This window comes from Triturus cristatus, chromosome 3_2, assembly GCF_964204655.1.
Source record: "Triturus cristatus chromosome 3_2, aTriCri1.1, whole genome shotgun sequence".
Lineage (NCBI taxonomy): Eukaryota > Metazoa > Chordata > Amphibia > Caudata > Salamandridae > Triturus > Triturus cristatus.
In genome coordinates this window covers 961,898,817-961,917,649 of record NC_140584.1, presented here as the reverse complement: position 1 = coordinate 961,917,649, position 18,833 = coordinate 961,898,817, and the positions used below count along the sequence as shown (strand labels likewise).

Sequence of the window (18,833 nt, the reverse complement as noted above, 5' to 3'; positions counted from 1 at the left end):
TTATTGTTGGTACAAGCCATTTCTTTGCAATATTTTTATGTTTTATGTTGGGTAGACGGTTCTTGTTACCAAGAATTAGTTTGTTTCTTGGGTCTGATGTTCTTTGTGCTGGAAGGTGATGTATCATTCTGCATGGGCTGCCCGTCTGTGAGGTCTGGAATGGTTTATCTGTTTCTGTTCTACAAGGGGTAAGCGGCAGGCTGAGGGCAGAACATTTTGTCATCATTGCTCTTGGCGACTAATATTTACCATAACTGAGCCTCAGTGTACCCCAAATAAGTCTAACCTATGTAGAGGCTGCCAGCCTACTGTTTTCAATACTGCATGCAATCTTCTATAACAACCACTGGCCAAGCCAATACTTTTGAGTTTAATATGTTAATGCATGCAACACGTGTACATTAGAGTGAGATATATGGGATGAAGACAGCAGGAGAGGACAGTAAGAGCTACAGTTGTACATTTGTCCCTCGTGCTATTCAATTCAAGCACTTCAGTTAAGGCTGTAGGATACATGCAACTAAACAGCCAACAGCATTGGATAAGAAATACTCAACTGGGCTGAGCCAAAAAATGGTTGACAAGAACTCAAATGACGGAAAGAAGCTGATGGAAGAAAGCCAGTAGTTAAAAGGGTTGGACCCAAACACCCACGGTTTTGTATATTGTTAGCAAGCAGTCTATTTGACAGCTGTGCAGTCAAAACCTAGACATAAAAGGGACTCTTGTAAGCATAACAACATACAAGAGGGCTGAGTAACTTGTCTACTGAGCTATTGATGGTGCAGCTTCAAGGTTGTGTAGCTTTCTTTTCCTTCCTTATGCTATTGTACACTGAAATAAACTTTAAATCACTTTGAAATTGTACTGCTTTACAAAACAACTCTGGCAGAAGACAAAGACTGTTATGACTCTTTGCTCTCCTCATTAGATACTGGGAGGAATGAAAGAGTATTATTGACTTGACCAAGGCAGTGCAATTTCATATCAGGCTGCTGCACGGAAGGAGACATTTCCACACAGAAGATTGCAAACAGGTTGTTGAATCTGTTGTCCTCTCAAGGCTGGATTGGTGCAATGCACTTCTACCATGGATACCCAAACGCCATCTTGTCCTAACAGCAGCATTCCTCTCAGCTGCAAGACTAGAATCAATCTCAAGTAAACAATCACATCACTCCCATACTAACTGCAGTGAACTGGTCAGCAATTGAAGGAATAAGTATCCTATAAAGGAGTATAATTGACAAAGCTCTGCCCATGAAGAACCAGTTCTTTCGGAGAAACTGGTCATAACAGCTTTGGACACTTGACTTTTTGTTTTTCTCTCACACGGTCCATATTGGCTCCAGACCGCTTTTCAACCAGGGCCATTTCTCTACACCTTATTCACATCTGTACACCACCCGTGTATTGTCCTTTGATATCCTACACTGTCCGTATCTCTCTCTTCTGGTGCTCTTAATCCAAACAGGCTGTACAACAACCCGTTGTGATTCAATGCTTGTTCATCCTGATTTATCATGCATATACTTGTACACTCACGGTCTTAAATAAATATAACTATTTGGTGCCCTGTATAATCTGTTCCATGGAAAGCACTGTAATTTAACTTCCTGGGGTCGAGTTCACGCTACATAAAAACCTTCAATAAATAATTAAATAAATACATTTCAAAATTAAAAGTTAATGCTACTCTGTCAAGAGCCTGCCTCTTCAACCTAGCAAGAATCATTGGGTCATGACTCCATCTGGGAGGCTGTGCACCACGAAGGGCATGCAAAAGTGGTTCAGCAGGTGGGGCATGTTGAAGGGGGTGCTAGGTACAGTAGATTGAGTGGCTTGCTGACCTTGACAGCGAGGGCAGTGGGCACTGGGGCCTAAATACTGCTGGGCACCTTGCGGAGGATGGATTGGCAGCCAGTTTGGGTTACCACTGACGAAACAGTGAAAGGAACGAGAGGGCTGATGCAGCTAGCAAGGCAGGGAATATTAGCCCAGGGAGAGTGGTGTGGCCCTGCTCTCTTTGAACCGCTCTGGAACTGAATTCACCTTGTCACGAGCCCCATTAAAGGGCATGTCAATGAGGGGCAATTAGACATAGTCTGAAAAACCTTTTAACCGCAGCCAGGTGTGGCAACGAAACGTGACATTGGTGTTAGTGGAATGCCCAATGGAAGCAGTGGTATCCCTGCCACAAAAAATTGTGACCATGTCCACATCACAACCATCTTGTATAGCTTCAAATAGGACAGGTTGGAGGTATTCCGGGACACCTGGGAAGACTTAAGCCACTGAATCCCAAAGAGCGTAGGAATAGCGCCCAGCAGGCAACTGGCATTAACGAACCCGTGGGTCAAACTGGTGGAAGAAAATACACTCTCTTCCCAAAGGTGTCCACTCTTTTGGACTCCCAATCTGAGGAAGTGATCGGAAAAGTGTTTAGGTTTGTCCAACAGGTAGATGCCTGCACCACTAATCTCTCACTTGAAGGGTGCTGGGACACCAACTACCACCAAGCAGAGGTAATGTAGAGAAGTTTCCTGATCAGTCTGACAGCTGGGGAATATTAAAAAGGTGAGGAATCTGCAGTTAGAAGTCTCTAATCATCAAAGTTACTATATCAAAACAAAAGCAGTGTATCCAACTGATTTTACAATTCAATATCTCTGCGGAACGCTCCGGGTGGATCACTAGTACCAGTTATCATTTGCCACACCTGGAATGGGAAAACAACATTTAGGATAGTGTGTGGAGTCTATTTCCCCTGCTTGTTATTCCCAGTTTTACGGTTGGGAGTGCTTCAGCTGGACATTTGCCTGGAAGAAACACTCCCAACACGCACTGTTCGCACAGAAATCCTCTTAGTGGCTGAAATCCGGACTGTCAGCAGCCACCTGCTCACCCCCATAAAGTTGCAAATATTTCTTAAAGCAGACGGTTCTTGAACTAAAAGCAACACGTTGATGGTGAAATATTAAGACATTCAAAACATTTTCTTATCAACAAAACTTTCCTAGGACAGCAGATGTGAGCTAAATAGAAGATAAAGTACCTGGGCATGAGCCTTAAATGTCTAAACTTCCGCTACTACAGTATGCACGAGGCAGTAGAATTATCAACAAAATGACTGAAAATTAAATAACTCAGAGCAGAGACTGGTCTGTTCTGGAGCCACCAGCAAAAGACGAAAAATAACCCATACAAGCTCCAATACTGTGTAAACATTGAGGCACACCTGGATGAAAAGCGATATTTTAGTTACACAAGGTTCATACAGGAGGAAGTCTGTGCATACCTTCAAAAAGAATATGCCACAGCAAGCCTAACTAAACATTACACACTTATTAACAGTACAGCAAGTAGATGGCATGGCAAGATTAGGATATAATTATTCATAGAGTACAGTAAACACTTATGAGCTAATTACCAACACTTAACAATTGCTGAGTGGATGGTATAATTATCACTAGACTTGCATGCTGGGTAATATGTTAAACCTGCCAATTAAAACGTATCAGATGATTAGTCAGATTCATTTACCAGACTATCCCAAAGAGGTTAACTGGCAGCATATAAAATTAGACTTGCCAGGTTACAATGTTTTACTGGCTCTGGGCTAGTCATTATTTTTTTAAAGGAGATATTTAAAAAAGGAGTATTGAAGCATTGTACTGACCTCTTAAAAATAAAAACTATCATGAAGACCAAATTGATATGACCATAAAAAATCCTGATTCAAAAAGATGCAAGCACTAGCAAAGTCAATATATTTGGTGCTGGCTGTCAGACGTTTGGCTTTGTCAATGCTTGTTTTGCCATGGTTTTTAAAAAACTTTATTGTAGAAAAAGCTTCCAGGCACTAGTCAGCCTAACAAAAAAAAAAAGTCGCTAACACAAAAATATTTCTCGTTCTCAAAAAGCACACATTACCCTACTAGTAGTACATGGTACTGAAGGGAATTATTTTGAGTGTGGATGTGCAGTCGCTCACAATGCAGTCACTCACAGTGAAGGTAGCTGATGGCTGAAGTAGGCAGACTCGTTGCCCCATGCTGTATACTATAGTGGGTGGAAGCAAAATGTGAATGACAATACCAGACCAATGGATTAAGAGGGTTGGTTCTACCTCCTATAAATTAATATATCATAAGCTTACAGCCCACCATAGTGGCCAATCCAAGCCATTAAAGGTCTGCTCCAGCATCATACAAAGGGAGCAGCTTTTAATGGCTTGTATAGGCCGCTACAATGGGCTTTAAGGCTATTCGAACATTCCGCCTCATAAAGGAAGAAAGTTCTAATTGGCGGGTGGAGCTGCAGGAGGTTTACAACCTCCTGCGCCTTTGACACTTCAGCCTTTCACACCTTTTGCCCTGTGTGGTGCCTGGTTGTTACTAGTAGAGGTGGGCGAGTCAATAAATTAACAGGGCGAGCTGAGCTGAGCCAAGGCTCTGGCTAGGATCTTAGAGCCCATGCACGAGCCGAGCCCTGACAATATTTGCTAAGTAAATCATACAACAATGATTTGATAAAGTCTCTTAAATATTTTTTTAAAAAGTGTCTCTTTAATACGTTGAAGCTTTGACACTAATAGGGCACATTACAGACCTGCACTGATAAGTACTTATTACAAAATGTTATTTTTGTACAACTGAAAGTCTGACCTATTTAAGAGCACTTTCATACATAATGAAGAAAAAGGTTTTGGTGAACTAAAACATTTGCCTGATAACACAATTTAACCGTGGTAGCAGCGATGCGTCTAGGTTTTCTGGTTTCACTTTGTACAGAGCTCGGCTGGTTATGGGGATCGAGGTTGGGTAAAGATTTCAGTGGCTCACCCACCTCTGGTCACTGGCAGAGCAAGAGTTGTGAAAGTGCACAGCAGTCAGCCCCTTTATCCTGGGGCTCTGCCAAACTCATTTAGCTGAGCAGAATTCCCCCTCCCGAGCATCCAGTGACAGAGCAACGAGAGAAGGAAGGGGAAGGCTTTTTACGTGCCCTGCTGCACAGGCTCTGTCGCTCACTTGCCCCTGCCTAATGCACATATTCTGGAGAGGGAGGGGAAAGAGGCTGTGCATTAGGACATTGCAATGTTGAGAGTTGGGGTCTATGCCCGTTTTTTTCCCCACCTTTAAGTACTGGACGAGTTGCTGAATATTGGACTTATTTTGGACTGAAGAGTTTTTTTTTTTTGACCTGGCCGGGATTGTTGACCCACAGAATACCAATGTATTCAGATTTTTATAAATATGCAAATAATCAACAAATTAAATCATTGCATTTTTTAGATTTTCAAAACCAGGCTGGAAAAATAACTTTGATTGGTTCCATAATCCAAAACCTTTTTAGATAAATAATTAAAATTGATCAAATGTATTTTCATTAGGATTTTTTGTGAAGCACTGATTACACCAGATACCTACTTCTGAGTGCCAGTAGAAGAGACGGTGGGCATCCAATTCACTTGAGACCTCAGTTCCTCTCCTCCCATGGATATTTGTTGCTGAACAGGTGAGTTAACAGTCCATTCTAAACAAAAAATCAGAAAGGCGTTCTAAAAGAAGTAGTATAGATTGCCTAGCAAAGAGCTCCTAAAATGTTTGTACTTCACCTCATGGGTGGCGAGCAGGTTTTAAAAAGCTGATCAGTCTGGTTGTCTGATAAGCTCTTTGGACAGGAGTCACTCTGTAAAGGTCCTCAGTAGAGGGCTTATTGGGTCAGGTAGAATCTTGAAATGACAGGATTGATTTACAAAACAATTTACTTGTTTAAGTTGATCTTAAGTGCACAACTAGCAGCAGTTATGAGGGCAAAAATCTGTTCCTTAAATGCAAAATAAAGATTGGCAGGACTTTGAAATGGTTAAAGGATTTACATTTGAATTGATACCAGTTTACAGCGGAAGACTTTCACCGGTCAATGACAGGAAGGGGGTGCAACACCACTTTGGTCTGCATTTTCACAAACGTAAATGTCACTCGTGCTACACAGCTCTCTACATAGATCAAAATTAGAGTATCGGTGGAAATCTGTGCCTGTTGTATATTTTCAGAGCAACTAGTCAAATTCTTGTTGAGAATTCCATGAAAGTTGGAAATTTCTCGCCTACAGCGACAAATTTCCAACTTCCTGCACAACCCCTTTCTGAACCAGGCCTAATGAACAGAGTCAGAAGAAACCGATACACGGAATCAGAGCAGGGAAGTTGTGACATGACTTCAAGGGGCCCAATATGAGACTTGCAGCATGGTTACAAACCCAGTGTATGCAGGCTAGGATCTTGGCCAGTATCCAGACCGAAGAAATGATCTATGCCAGGCGTACTTAACCTTTCGACTTCTGTGGACAACAACTTGGTCATTACTGGAATCCATGGCGACCCACAATCATTATTAGAATCCGTGGGCGGAATCGAAGGACCCCCACTAAATCATTACTGGAAACTGCTGGTGCCCACTTAGTCATTACTGGAATTCAGGGATCCCCACTGAATCCTTATTGGAATCTGGGTGTCCCACATAGTCATTACTGGAAGCCGGTGCCCCTGGCTTAAGCAAGTTTGATGATTTGAACCTCAAAATAATACAGAAACAAGCATTCATCAAATACACAAATGATGAACTATTAAAGTTAGTTTACTAACAAACATAAAAAGCAGAATTTTCATTTTAATGGAAGGCTGTAGCTTTTCCAAATTCAACTGGGCTAATACTATAGTTCTATTAACATTAATCTTTTGAGATTATTTAATTTTCTAAGCAGTCACGGACACCGTGAGTAGGCGTTGAAGGAGTCTTCAGATAACCAGTTACAAACCACTGACATATGCAAAACATAACTACTTTAATGAACAGCGTGACTTCCAAGGGATCCGCAGGAGGGTGTCGCCAGACTTGACAAAAGTCTTGATTGGTAGGTCACTTTTAAAAACACACTGAGAAACAATGGACAAGTCAGTGTCAAAGGTTACCGTTAAATTGCATCTGTCTGCTTAGGTGTACGGATTGGGCTGAGGGTGGTTTCACCACATCATCGTGAGGGAGTTGGGTCCACTTGTCCAAGAAACATCTTGTTATTTGAGGCCCTCAGGCAGAGAAAGGTGCAAGTGGGAGAATAAAAGGCAATCCCTAATTAAAAACGCAGTTTTCAAGTAGTTTGGTGTAGCTACTTGGAAGCAAATCAAATTACTTTATAACAGAAGACTCCATCGCCATTTCCAACTTTTTAGGAATGCCTTTTCCAATGTTACAAATAGTGCTTAGTCACCAATAGCAATCCTTAGATAACTTAACAGTATTAAAAAAAAAAAGTGAGGAAAAGACAGATACATTTTCTCGATTCTTCCTCCGAACTAAGGAAAGTTAAAAATAGGTTGGTCTGGTTATTTAGACAGGTCTTAGTCCAAGAAGGCATCTCTTTTCTTAGAGTTAGCACTTTTCAAAGGTAGAGGAACATGGATGGAAGGACACAAACATTTCCCCAGGATCACACAATACAGACCTCTAGGATTCACAGATGACATCTGAACCACTAAGACACATCTTTCAATTATAAGTAATATATGGAGGCACGTCCCTAATTGTTCAGAACCACAACCCAATTTTTAGAATGACAAACGTTCGCGACCCACCTACCTTTAATGCACATGAGCAGATTTTTCAATGCAACTAAAGTATCGTGTGGTAGCGAATTGTTATTTACAGACAGCACATTTTCCATTTAACTGGCCAATCACTTGCACAGACATCTAGTTTGACTGAAAACTATATAGCATACAAATGATGTGTGGAAATCAGGTTTCTATGAATATTTATCATTTACGCATCACCCTTTATTTCTTCTGATCCTATTAAAATCTGTTTCCAGCTCATTTCAGAATAACAAAAAAAGAGCTTTATTTTTGCTTTATTAACTTCTGAACGCATTCAGTTAATTTACAGGTATTTACATTTTGCTGTGTGTTAAAAAAGAGAACATCCTACAGCCTTTCCTTTCACACTCTATGTACCTTAGCAAGATTGTCACATAATTCACTTTAAAAACTCCTCTCCCTTTGGTGTCAGAGAAAGAAAAGTAAACCTCAATCCCAATGTTAAAGGCATAAGCAGCAATTTGCCTGAGGACACAGCCTGGCATTTGCTCTAAATTTGTTGAAAACTATTTTTGAAATTCGGCAATTCCAAGACAAAGCACAAATGGCGGTTTGGGGGTCAAAGAACAACAAGCATGGAAAGTTATTTGTATCTTGGTATATGGTTAGCTGCAAAACTCCAGTTTAAAAACAAACCGTAAGCAAATGCCACCAGTAACCTGCAAAATCAAATAAGGAAGATTAAAAAACACTTAAATAGTACGCAAGATACCCATGCTTCAGAAATATTCAGAGTGAAACTGGCACCAGCAATCTTATACGGGCCCCCAACATGGCTCAAAACTACATAAAGATTTAGAGAAGATAAACTCATGTGCAATCAGCAAGGTCTTTGGTCTACCAAAAAGTACTCCAGTTTGTCCCCTTTGTCAGGAGTTTGGTCATCTCTGCTTTATCTCAGACTTGCCGTAAAGAAGTGGAGGGGTTGATTTGAAATGTGCTGACTGGGAGTCCTATATGGACTGGTGCATGCAAGCTGAGCGAGTGGTGTACAAAAGTAGAGGTTGCCTGGGTAAATGGATGAAAATTTGGGCCCCCTGGAGCAAGAACAGAGGTTGGCTGTGCGCTCCTTTTACTGTCACTTCTCCGTTTGCTGTCAATAATGAATCATTGTAATTGTGCATCTCTGGGATTATCTGCAGATATGAATCCTTCAATTAGGCTCCATTCTGATATGCTTTTGGTAATGTCCACAATTTTTTTAGTTGACCACTTTTCATTCAATTTATATTGTGTATTTTAATGATGGCTTGTTTTGTATTTGGTTGATTTGAATGATGTCATTTGTTTTTTTTTCTTCAATAAACAGAATTTAAATAAAAAATGATGGCGGCAATTAATGAGAAACATGTGCGGCGTGCACCTTCAGCTAATGAGTCGCCTACTAAAATTCATGTAGCTAGCCATACCAGAGCTTGCAAAAGTAAACGTGGCCCTACACGCCCTGTCATGCCCTGTGTATTAAAGGTCCTGTACGACAGTGTATGTAAGCACCACTCTCAAGGGGCAAGCTAACGAAGATGAGAACGAAGGCTCTGCGTGAAGTACCCAGTACAGCATTTGCATGAACTGCATAAGGCACCACCATTTAACACAATGCAATGATGCGCCTGTATCTCTGGTACATGATCGGAGATATTTATGCGGGATCTGTACAATGTATTAAGCAATGCATTAACAAGTACAGCACTTTGCACTTTACTGAACCTTTATATCTAGGGAGGATAGCTATAGGACTTGAGAAGAATGTATTACCACGCCCAGCACTTTATTGAAACTTCCCATCTAAAAGGGGATAGCTGCAGGGCACAATTATGATTGGGAAAATCAGGATGATAATTCCTTGTACATGTCTGGTATGATGATAAACAGCGATCTGCAGAGGCTTTAGTCGGGGCTGTTCGTACAAATACATTGTTACTTTTCATCCATTGTATGCACAAATGTATTATTGATTTAATTGGCCCATCAATACATTTTGATCTGATGTCGGTCTTTGAAGCACAGCAAATGTGACATGATAAATACAAGATGTAAGGGGGCCTTTATTTAGTGCTCGGACTTCGCAATCACCAAAACACGGCTAGTGACCGGGCCCACAGTTTGGGAAACGGTGATCTAGGGTTTCTGTTATAAAAGCTCATTCAGACACCTGCAAATGTGTTGCAAATCAGACCTGTCACACCAAGAACAAACTGGGTACCTTGTCATGCTACTCGGAACACGATAGGATCTCCCAGTGAACAGGATCGGAGGCACGTGGCACTTCACGCCTTACGCTACGCACAGAAGACAGGGCTGTCTGTCTAAGGAAAAAGACTGCTGCTGTAGCGAAGGACATCTCTCGTCAGGCGATGATTTGCAACCTCTAATGCCACATCCACGCTGCCGTTTACTTAAATTACAGGCTGGGGGTCTGCATTATTATTTTAGTTAACAGTATTAAAAATATATGAGCGCTAAAGAACAAACAATTACAAAATGATTGAAACAGTTTACCTGATGTCCGTCCCAAGTACCGTCACCCGACCCGGGTCAGTACAGCAGCTCCCATCCACGACGCCCTTTGGCTCCGCTCAATGGGGGCAGGTATTGGTTTGTCACGGTGGAGTACACAGGGAGCTAAAGCCTGCAAAACATGGAGACGCGGCAGTAAGCCACAAGAAGAACTGCAGTTTCGAAGCATGTGATGAAAGGTCAGGCGGATGCAAAATCAGGATTGGCGAAACTGAAAAACTTTCAGAGTAAACCGGTACAGCCAAGGAAAAGCTAGAACCAACATAAAAGCACATCGTAGCCTGCAATTTTATAAGAAATACACATGAAAGCAGGCCTCTTGCTTTTAGCAGTACATGAGATTTTAAGTTAAAAAAAAAGGTTATTAATTTTGAACAAGGTGGCATCCAGAGAAGTGAAATGCAATATCAACTGGGAGAATAAAATATAAAGACAGTATTATCTATGTATACAGCAAGATCGGAGGATGAAATGCAAAGATGCATTGCTTTCCACTGAACAAACTCAACTCGAGTCAGAACAGTGAGGCACATACACACAATAACTAAGGGCTACCGATTCACATTTAAGCAGGGAACATTCACCCCCAGAATGAAAATAATGTCTGATGGGACTTTGTGTGTTACCCAGAATACTAAGTCTACTAGCCATATAGCTCATCCACAAATACATTTGACCATGATTCAATATAAAGGGTGAGACACGAACGAACATGTGAAATTAAGCTACATACTATAGGCACAATATTTCTCATAACTGATTTAAGCATCAGTTCAGCTCTACATTCCTTGTAATTATTTTGAATGGGTTCTAACTCCTGTTCATTTATAGACTTCCAGGTCACTTACTGACTTTATACATTATACAATGTGAACGAATACACACATCAGTAAAGATTACACAACATTTTTAGCTCAACAGGTTACTTTGATTCTAGTACAAATATATGTAGGTCCTAAAAGATCAAAAAGGCATGACAGTCCTTATATTAAATAGTCATTGGAACAATTATATTTCCCATTCTAATAGGAACCTTATTTTTATATACAGTTCCTCCTTGTGTTTTTCCCCGCTCTGATATTGTTTTGAAATTGAGAGATTCTACTTTGAGAATTAGGAGTTCGAATGTAGCTGGTCTATAATCTAAAATTACATTACCCGATTGGTTAACCCTGATAAGGCAGTATGATGTACTTATGTTTCAGGAGACCTGTTCAATACAGAAAGTACAAATTGACGGGTTTGAATGTCATAGCACTTCAGCAATGCCCTCCCTATGTGGGCGGGAATCAGACGGCTTGGCTATTTGTGTGACTCTCCTGGCAGGAGACAGTGTTATGACCATAGCGACTAGTAGTGTTAGTTTTCAAGTTTTGAATTTTACGTGGGGCATAACTTTGTTTCACATTAATTTCTATAATAATGATTTTAACAATGTACCGAATTCTAAATTCCACATTTTATTTGAATGTATGTCATCCCTTCGGGAAGAAGTCTCTGCTAAAGGTCTATTGGTGGGGTTTTGCTTGGCTGGAGATTTTAACGCCAGGATTCCCTCGAACACTAACCTTTCACCTGCTCTAGTTTAGTCACAGGAAGGAATACTGTAAAATCTGTGAATGATGCAGATACAAGAGGACTGGAGTGGATAAGCTGCCTGGTTTCCCTGGATTTGCCGACTGTAATGGATATCGTTGGCGGTGAAGAATGCTCAATAATCACGTATAGAGACAGTGGTTGCTCCTCGATAATAGATTATTTTCTCCTATCCTCGAATCTGAAGGATTTTATGTCACTTGGGAAAATAGTTCCATCTACTTACGGGGATCATAACCCCATTGAGGTTTTATTAATTTTGCCTCCTAAGCCATCGTTGAGTAAGGAATGCGGAGCAAGTCATTTGCAAATAACTGGCAATGGTTTAAGACTAAAGTGGAGAGCAGTCGAGCCCATCCTACTTTTTCATAACATGGTTAACGAGAACCTTAACTTGACGGTTTGTCTAACGGATAACAACTTTGAATACCCACTAGTTCCAGCCTTTACCAGGCTCTATCTGAATAGTAGGAGCAAGTTATTGTTTCCCCTAGGTAGGCCCGCTAACAAGCCCAGACGGTTTCTCTAGGACTGCTCCAAGGCCAATCGCACAAAGCACTTAAAGCTACCCCAAGAGATTTTTCAGACATGGCACTCCGACGTAAGGAATATCTGCAGTCTGTCCATCAATAGTTCTTTTTCCATTTGTCACCCCGATTGGGACGGGTATGCTCAGACGCGAGTCCCGTGCTCTCCATGCCACTGGAATCAAGCTATCCTGGCTGAAGAGGGGTGAAACCCCGAAACCGGTCCTAGGATGCTTATTTTCAGTCCAGGGAGGACCTGGCCTGGCAGTTCGGGCTGGACTGTTCCCATTGGGTACAGGGTCAAGACTGATTTGCATATGGCTGGGTCCAAACTGGAATGGCATGGTGAGCAAAAAAACGAGGGATTTAGGCCCAGATCTCTGTACTGGGGTGAATGTATGACATTGTTCTGCATTCTGTCCATCAATAGTTCTTTTTGCACACATCAGGAGGCTACCTCCAGGAGGAAGAGTAAAGTGCTGCAACACCAATGGGATACCTTGGCATCATCAGCAGTGGCGAAGAATGGCAAACTTTTCTGGAGGGCTTATACGATATGAAACGTCTGAGCCAAGTAGCTACCCCGATAACGTATATAAAATTTGGGAGGCTCATTTGAGTTAAATTATGATGCAGCTACTGAAGTCTCAGATCGCCCGGAGGAGGAGTATCTTCTTAGGGAGTTTCAGTTATCTCAAAGTGAGAAGCTGGATGCCACTCGGCAAAGTATAGGGGGCAAGGCTCCAGGCCCAGATGGATTTCTAATTGATTTAATTAAGCATAGCTCTGAGTTTTGGGCACCCTTATTGGTAAATGTGTGTTAATGCTTTGTTCCATTCCTCTTTACCCAGCTCATGGACTACTTTCATTACAGTACCGATCTCTAAAAAGCGGGACTGAGCCACGCCTAGTTGTTACAGGCCAATCTCTCTAATTGATACCACGTTAAAGATCCTTGGGAGGGTATTATATAATAGAATTAGAAAGTGGGCAGAAGAAAAGAGCATTCTGTATCCATGCCAATATGGTTCAGGAATCAAGTTGGAACCATCGAACAATGCCTAAATTTAAGCCTTATCATTGGAAAATACACTGACTAAACAATCGTCACTGTACTTGGCTTTTATGGATTGGACCTCAGCTTTTGACTGCATTAATTGCTCAAAGCTTTGGTCAAATCTTCTCGCACAGGGGCTGGATGTAACACTGGTGCACTTTATTGCGTATTTGCACTGGGATATGAAAGCCAGGGTCCGATTAACAGCCGGTGGAGAGATCACATCAGATATAGGTGTTTTTTGTGGAACATGGATGTGTTTTTGCGCCATTTTAATTTATCTTATATATTAATAATCTTCTTCCGTTTTTAATAAACATCACGTCAGATGTACCAAAAACGAAAGACTTCACATTCCCATCACTTCAGTACACAGATGACGCAGTTTTATTGGCATGTACATAGAGCCCTGAGGATTTAGTACAAGGTCTTGTTGATTTTATGTGATCACTCAACTTTCAGACTAATTTTACTAAATTATTATCATTAGCTTTATTTCGATAACTGGTATCATAAAAGCATCAAGCAACATTTTACAAAGAAGTATAAAAGATGTGAATTAACAAGTATGCCAGAAAAAATCCAGAGAATATGCTTGACCGGAACATATAAGTACATTGTTGCATCCCAAAAAATAAAACAGTTATCAAAAAGCTGTACCATAAAAATGTCTTGAAATTCATTGATGGGATCAAAAATAGTTTCAATAAGAACAGTTAAACAAGCATTGGCATAGCCAATAGGTCTCGCCTTTGGGAACTTATAAGTGTTTAGCCATGCGACAGTTGCATAACTGAACACTTATAAGGTCCCAAAAGCGAGACCTATTGGCTATGCCAAGCGGCCATGCGGCCGCAAAAGTGAAAGTGATCGCGATAGCGATCAAACATCAAAGTGGCCGTGTGGCCGCTAAAGTGAAAGTAATTGCGGTAAAAGTGGCGCGCGCGCCCGCGCACATGCACTGTAGCTCTAGGCTGGCCTGGTAGCACTTTTTGGAGCCCTCTCAATAAGTCTCGCCAGACCAGCGCATGCGCTGGGTCAGGCAAGACCTAAAAAGTACAATTATGTCAGTCCAACCCAATGGAGATCTCGCGAAAAAAGCAGAGCCTGAAGCCCGCCATGCCCACCCAAAAGGTAGGCTTATTTAAGCCCTCATTCTGGGGGCAAATAAAGTTGTATAAAGAGCCGGTGCATAAAGTGAGGTTTTTACAATGGCTAGGCAGTCATCTTTGGCTGAGGCGATTTCTCTTTAGCAACTAAAATATTAAGACCACCCCTTGCAAGACTTTCTGCCTAACTATCCAAGCATGACTAAGGAAGCCACCCCAAAAACAAAGAGGGCTCTTGCATCAGACTTCAGAATGCGCAGAGCAACCCGGTGGTCAAGCGTGCCCAGTTGTCTACAAATTGGTTTTAGCCACTTAGACCGCGCTGCTTTATATGCTGGGCAAGCAAACATAACATGGGCAACGCACTCTACAGGGGCTCGGCAGCAAGGTCTTCTGTTGTCTGTTTGGGAGAACGCCATCTTGAGGTTAAAGCGCGAACAGGAAGCGTGCCAAGCCTAAATTGAATAAACAGCGCACCGTCTCGTGGTACCTGTATTATATCCAAATATGTCTCAAGGCTTCTGCTCTGCTTATGATGATAAAATTCTTCTGTTAGCCTACTCACATTAGGCTTGCTAAGTTCCTGGCTGATTATCCAGTCCCAGTATGCTCGTTTTAGGTCCGCTTTGCTTGTGGGATTTTGGCTGTCCCAGGATTCTTTGAGGCCCAGGGCCATCAGTGTTTTCCTGACATTTAGGTACGTATATGACTGCCAATCGGGTTTCGGACCCAGGCATAACATGGAAACTGCGGTTCTATATATAGTAGAAGTAGACAGCGCTCTCCTCGCTCTTGACCATAATGAAACCTGCTTACTAGTCATGCTCGACCTCTCCTCAGCCTTCGACACACAGTCAATCATGACAAAATTCTTAGAAGACTGGAAAACGGGATGGGTTTTTCTGGCACAGTCCTACAATGGTTCAAATCCTTTCTGGAAAACAGAACGCAATCGTTCATGGTGAACAAAAATCTATCTCCCACTTCACCCAACCTACTAGGAGTACCACAAGGCTCAATCCTATCCCCCGCACTATTCAACCTTTATGTCGAACCACTTACAGAACTATTACAGCAGGCGAACGTCCCCTACCACATGTACGCGGATGACACTCAACTTCACATCAAGATCACGTCCATTGAAGAGATAAAAATGATGAGCCAAGCTCTCGAAAATACCGTCCACTGGCTAACGACCAACTTCCTCAAGCTACACTCGCAAAAAACGGAATTTCTTTTAATCTCCCCCTCTAAAAACTCTCAAGAGATAAAGGATTGGACCCAAGTTGATCACTGCTCTATACTGCACGCCGACTCTGGTGGACTCCACCAAATCGCTTGGAATTACACTGGATAAGAACCTTAACATGCAAAGGCATCAACCTTTTGGCAAAAAACGCCGCTTTCACCTCAGCTATCTCAGCAAAATGAAACCATTCATTGAGAACCCTGACCTCAAAACTGCAGTGCAGGCTTTAGTCATCTCGAGGTTGGAGTAAGGATGTACCACCCTATTGGGGCTTCCCAAAATCTCAACAGCCCCTTTAAAAGCCTGTCTCAACGTTGCAGCAAGACTCCTAACAAGATCTAGCAAATTTGACCACATATCGCCACACCTGAAGGCGCTCAACTGGCTACCCTACGAAGCTAGAATCCACCTAAAGATGGCCTGCATTACTCAAAGCTCTTCACCCCCCAGTACCTATCCCAGAAACTTACTTTATCTGGAGGAAACACACTCTAGAAGCTCCGACAATCTACTCCTGAAACCCCCTCGCTTCAGCACGAAAAGAAACTTCTGACATAGCGTTCTCTGGAGCGTCACCAAGAATATGGAACTCGCTACCTCCGTACATCAGGAAAATCTCTTCTACTCTACTATTCAAAAGGGAAGCAAAATCATTCCTGATGAGCAAATTCCTCCCGTAAATCCACACATGCCCCCCGCGTGGGACCTACTATTACTCCAGCTACTCTCACTAACTTGCAAGGCACTGAACCAGTCTACTACCTCAACTTGTTCTATACTCCCCTTAATGACACCTTCACCTTCGCCTCTATGACTTACTCGTACTCAAATTTGTTCCTACTGATCGATTAAATCATCTCTACTACCGTTACTACTACTCGCCAAACCGTTAAAAATGTTTTGATACTTTCTCTGCTCTGTTTTTGTCAAATGTTTTATACTTACTCAGTTTGTTTTTGGTAAAGCGCTCCGATATCCTACTCTGGGTCTTGTTCGCGCTATAGAAAACTAAAAAAATTTTTTTTTTTTTTAAAAAGTAATATCTAGCAGACTATGGTCGACATCTAGGGTCATCACCTCAGTTAGTGCTGTGGCGTATTTAGAAAGTTCGGGAGTCCGCCTTATGCAGGCCCAGAAAAGCAATGGGCGCAACTTAGCAATGTCTATAAACGACCGCCTTCCCACGCCGTACACCAGAGGTGTTAGTGGGACGTTCCGGGGAAGCATCACCAGGTCCCTCAAAAACATATGCTCAGATCTGCAGAGGTCTTCTATATTTGCAAACCCCCATAGCTCAGCTCCATAAAGGGCTGAGCTGACTGCTTTAGCATCATAAACCGTGAGGGCTGGAGCAACTGGCCTGCTTTGCGAAGAGAGATGTTCTTTGCATAGTACCCCAACCACACGCTTATGGCTAATAAGCATTTTAGCTAAGTGGGACCTCCATAGAATTTTTTCCTGAGAGTCGAATACCAAGATAGTCGAATGTACTGACTCTCCAAATGGGTCCCATCCAGCATAAGGTTGTTTCTAAATGATTTATGGGGGTTGAATGTCATGAACTTAGTTTTTGAGGTATTGATGACCAACCCCCGAGAGTCACGGAAAGATTGGAATCTGTCCAGTAATTTTTGTAACCCTGCTGGGGTCTTAGACACCTACAGGGTATCATCAGCAAACAGGAGAGTCGATACCTTATCGTCCGCCAGGGTTGGAGCATCAGCTGGATCTTCTCGTAAAAAGCAGACCATCCCGTTCACATACAAGGAGAACAGGGTGGGAGCCATGACACAGCCCTGGCGAACTCCCCTGTTAATGGGGATCTGTTCCGTCAGCTGGCCTGGTGTTCCCCATCTCACCTGCGCATCGTTGCCCTCATGAAGCCGGACCAGTAAATTGAGGATAGAGGGGGCCTGGGGGGAGGTGAGGGGGGGGGGGGGGATCCCATATCTCCAAGTACCTGCCACAGCTTATTCTTGTGTACCAGGTCAAAGGCAGTCTTTAAATGAGAAATAAAGGCTGCATTGCCAATCACCACGACCATCCAAAATATAAGGAACAGCCTGAATACCTGGTCAACCGTTCGGTTGCTGGCCCTAAAGCCCGCCTGGTATTGAGAGGACATCTTCATCCTCTGCCCAAGATTGGATCCTCTGTAGCAGGACTGTGCCAAATACCTTTTGCATTGTGTCAATAAGAATAATTGGTCTGTAGTTTGAGGGGTCCTCTCTGGCACCCTTTTCATAAATCAGGACCACCTCTGCACCCTTCCAGGATTCTGGTACTGGGCAACCACTGGCAATGGCATTAGTGAGTAGACGAATACAACATGCCCAATTTGTAATGTTTGCGAGGAATAAATCTCCAGGCAGACCATCTGGTCCTGGGGCTTTGGCGGAGACTATTTTCTTTTGCACGGCTTCTATTTCAGCCAAGGAAAAAGGCTCGCTAACTTTGCCAGTATAATAGGAATCTACGGGGTTGCAAAGCACGCCCAGAGGTATAATCTCCAGAGTAGAGCTCCCCAAAGTGATCGTGCCAGTCTTGGCTTGGGATGTAGTTAGGACTAATTTTACTAAATCATATTTTGGCCCGTGGCCCAAAGAAAATTTATCTACACTTTTAATAAGCAATGGCGCTTTAAACTACACCAGCACTTTCTCGTATTTGGGCGTTCCATTTGCAGCCTCCAGCTCGTGGACACACCACACTGCACTTAGCAGGGCAAAACTTACAAAGGCAATAGGCACTTTATGTAGTCTCCCTCAACCTAAGTGTGGGGGTGTTATACTGCCCCTATTACAAATGTATAAAAACTCAATGTGTTCTCACTGCAAAGTATGGGTCCGAACTTTGGGGCATCCACAAATGCAACACTATTCAGACCGTTCTACAGAAAGGTATTAATGGCACCTGTCCTCCCATTTCATTTGTCATAATGAATTGGGCATTCTGTATACAGAAGATTACATTAAAGCTCACCCACCATGAATATGGTTGGCCGTCTGGAAAAACAAGGAGGTGACTCTTTCCAGGGATGACATTACAGATTGCCTTAGTTGTGATAACTGACGTAAGATCCCTTGGCTTACTAGTGTGGAATCTAGTCTGCGCTTGGTTA

General features: G+C 42.4%; 1 protein-coding gene across 3 annotated transcripts in view; it reads right to left on the bottom strand.

Annotated features, from left to right (window-relative positions):
* CUEDC1 (CUE domain containing 1) overlaps positions 1-18,833 on the bottom strand; it is a 535,352-nt gene that overhangs the window by 370,104 nt on the left and 146,415 nt on the right. For 2 of the 3 annotated variants that reach the window (XM_085649520.1, XM_085649522.1), the window contains 2 exons: positions 10,157-10,286; positions 5,430-5,535 (listed from right to left, as the gene is read on the bottom strand). The gene's annotated coding sequence lies outside the window, so the exon portion shown is untranslated. The remainder of the gene's footprint in view (positions 1-5,429; positions 5,536-10,156; positions 10,287-18,833) is intronic. The other variant, XM_085649521.1, reaches the window with a different exon arrangement.